This window comes from Triticum dicoccoides, chromosome 7A (assembly GCF_002162155.2).
Source record: "Triticum dicoccoides isolate Atlit2015 ecotype Zavitan chromosome 7A, WEW_v2.0, whole genome shotgun sequence".
NCBI classification, from domain to species: Eukaryota; Viridiplantae; Streptophyta; class Magnoliopsida; order Poales; family Poaceae; genus Triticum; species Triticum dicoccoides.
This window is the reverse complement of record NC_041392.1, coordinates 568,638,697-568,642,423: the sequence shown is the minus strand read 5'-3', so window position 1 is coordinate 568,642,423 and position 3,727 is coordinate 568,638,697.

Genomic DNA, 3,727 nt, shown 5'->3' with positions numbered 1-3,727 from the left:
GTGGCCGCGACAACAGCCGCCGGCCTGTTGACCCGATGTCAGTGACAACGTTTTTCCATCGTGTCGTCCGACTCGTGAACCCACCGCAACCAACATCAAGTACTTCAGGAACGGGCCGAGGAAGACGCTCGAACTACCATCGAACGACGACGGGAGACGCACCATCAGTCAGATCGGCGTGCGGGGCCTACTATGGACCACCCGGCGCCGGCGGGCCCCGGCGACGTCCTTACGAGGTGGGTTGTCCAGCCTTTACCCGAGAGCTGCGACAGTTCTAGTGGCCCTCCCACTACACGTTCAAGCCTAATGTTGGCGAGAAGTACAATGAGAAGATTCACCCGTTGGAGTTCCTCAGCATCTACACCATCGCAATGCAAGGTGTCGGAGCTCACGATGACAAGGTGCTTGCCAATTACTTCCCATTGGCACTCAAACCCAACGTCATGTCGTGGTTGATGCGCTTGCCAGTGGATTCCATTTCTTCTTGGTCAGATTTGTGTCATGAGTTTGTTGGAGCCTTCATTGGAGGCCACCAAGCTCATGGCCAGGAAAGCGATTTGCACATCATCCCCCAGGAAGAAGGAGAAAGTCTGCGCAAGTACATACAGAGGTTCAGCCGAGTGTAGTACAACATACCAGATGTTCACCCCGCCGCAGTTATCAGCGCATTCCATCCACTACAAAAAAAAGACACATCCATGACATTTTGGGCCGAACGATTTTTTTTTGTCATACATATGACACTTCTATGACGATAATTGTGACAAAACCCGGTATCATCATAGATGTTGTGGGCTCCTACTTCTATGAAAAAAAATCATGACATAAACTAGGCTTTTTGTCCTGGGCGGGCCGGAGACGCAGCTGCATGACATTCTTTGGACCGTCCATGACGGAAAAAACCGTGGTAGAAGCAAGGGCGAGGAAAATTTCGGGGAGTTCCCGGTTACGGTGGGAGGTCGGGGGCCGAGCGATGCGCGCTTCTCTCGTACACGTACGCGCGTGTGTGCGAGGCGTTGCCTCTAACTGAACCCGAGCAAGGCGTTGGGCTGTAACTGAACCCGAGCGATTGCACTGCAGGCTACGCGTTACTAAACCCGAGCGATCGATCGATGGCTGTTAACTGAACCCGATCGAGCGATTCCTTCGCTACTGCTGCTAACTGAAGCCGATCGATGCTGCCTCTGGATGAACAGTGAGCATTGCAGGGGGGGTTGGATGAACAGTTCCCGGTGGGGGTGGATGAACAGGACCCCGTGGTGTTGCCTCTGGATGAACAAGACCCCGATCGATCAAGCTGGTTGGGGCTGGATGAACAGGACCCCGTGGAGGGCCGGATGAATAGGACCACCCTGTGGAGGGCAGGATGAACAGTAGATGGTGGAGGGAAGGATGAACAGTAGCCCGTTGAGGGGTGGTTGAATAGGAGCCCGTGGAGAGGGCTGGTTGAACAGTAGCCGGTGGAGTAGCGCGTGGTGGAGGTTGGATGAACTGGAGCCCGTGGATGAACAGTCGCAGGTGGAGGCTGGAGGAGGTCGACGGTGGATGAATAGTAGCTCGTGGAGGCCAGAGGGGGTCGACGGTGGAGATGAACAGTATCCCGTGGAGTCCCGTTGCGTGCGAATATGTAGCTGGTGGGTCCCAGCAGTCAGGGGCAAACATTTTTTTCGCGAAATACGGTGGCCCGTCCGGTGGGTCCCCCCTTTCAGGTGGAGGAATAATTATTTTGCGCATAATAAGGAGGCACTTCCTTGCTGTGGCCGTGGACCCAGCTGTCAGCGTCTCCATGCACAGTACTCTTCCGATGGAAGTCGGTCGTTGACCACATTGACCACGCCGCGCCAAGGGTGGTCCTGTTAACTTAGTAGGCCCACAAGTCAACTTAGTAGGCCGACCAGCTATTGTTCCTCCACCCTAAATAGTAAACTAGAATCGTTCATATTGACTAAGTTGACAAAGCCCTTCCTCCCCGTCAACTTAGTAGGCCCACAAGTCAACCTCCCACCAAGGTGGGTCCCAGCTAGCCGGGGGAGTATTCATTTTTTTGTGCGTAATAAGGAGGCACTTCCGGTGGGTCCGAGCTGACAGCGGGGGGAACATTTTTTTGCAAAATACGGTGGCCTGTCCGATGGGTCCCAGCAGTCAGGGGGAAACGATTTTTTTCGCAAAATACTGGTGGCCCGTCTGGTGGGTCCCCACTGTCAGCTGGAGCAAGAAGATCAGAGATTGAAGAAACACGACGGCCGTTGGATTGACATCCAATGGTTATGTCTGCTAGAATCGTTTGTTGACGTATATAATAACTAAAAAAATCTTGCATACGCGTCAACTAAACAGGCCCACAAGTTAGACCGCTCCCTCTTTTTTTAATAATTTATGTATAGCTCATGGCAACTTCTTATGCAATTTATTGCAGTCGTTTTTTTTGGTTGGCCAGGGCCAATTTCGCATATTTCTGTGGGTTCCAAACTAGTTTTAATACCGAAATGTCCAGCCAGATTTAAAGTACTTTGAAGATATATTTAAATTAGGTTAATGCCCAGTGAAATAGGAATCTGAAAATGTAATAAAATTCAGAAATTATAAAGTAATTGCCAATTTGTCATCTGTTTTTATATTTACAACCCATTCCATATTACTTTCAAGATTTGCATGCGTCTTGAAAGAGTTGCAACCCACCAGGGCATAGAAAAATAAGTAGGCCTGGATTGGGTATTCTTCAGAAAAAATAAACTGCGCTCATTTTCACAAAGAAAAAATAGCTACGCTAGTCACATGGTGAACATAAAATATCAGCCTGGGCTAGACGGGCCACAACCCAGTTCAAACCCTGCTCCGTCTCAACAATACCAAACAAAAAAATACTGCTCGAGTAGCTACGTCCCAGGTGTCAGCCGATCTTGTGTTATTCTCTTGTCTATTGACTATATACGCTCACAATGTCGTGGGTCCCAGATGTCAGGAAAACATTAGGAGGAAGCATTTTATTTTTCCATGCGCTGATGTGGTGGGCCCCTACTGTCATCCTCTCCACGTACTTCTACCGATTCCTGTTGTTTGTTGACCATGTTGACAACGCGAGTGGGCGGCGCCGCGGCGAGCGCACCAAAGCGCGCGGAGGACGTGGTGTTAACAATTTAGGAGACGGTGGGGCGGCGATGCGTGTGCTGAGGCGCAGCCAGCCGTGGGAGGCGGAAGCAGGCGGCCCCGCTGGCGCTGGTTTGGTTTTGGCGGCTGGAGGAAGACAGGACTAAAGAAACACGACAGACTGTAAAAGCAGCAGGAGTACTTAACAACCTTAACTGAAACCAGCAGGGGCACTTAACAACCAAATCTGAAAGCAGTATGAGTACTTATACAGGTTCAACCGCACAAAGCACACCTCGAAAAGTGCTACTTTGCCTATAGTTAACCAAAAGGGTGAGGTTGCCAAGCCCCAGGAAAAGGCCCAGGCGCCACCCCATGCATCCACAACCTTCTGAAAGCGGCTTCATCTCGCAACGTGGTCAATAAACATGATATTCGCTTTAGAGCCATGGAAAAGCATGAACATAATCTTCTGTCCTATTCTCCAAGATGGACGGGCCTTCATTATTTGAGACCACCCATGAATAAGTATCTTTTCACCTCCAAGGGGAATTGAGTAGGTCGACATAAACATCATGTTGTGACAAAGCACATGTCTGACCCGACCATGGTCAGGCATCTGTATAGGAACAATAGAACT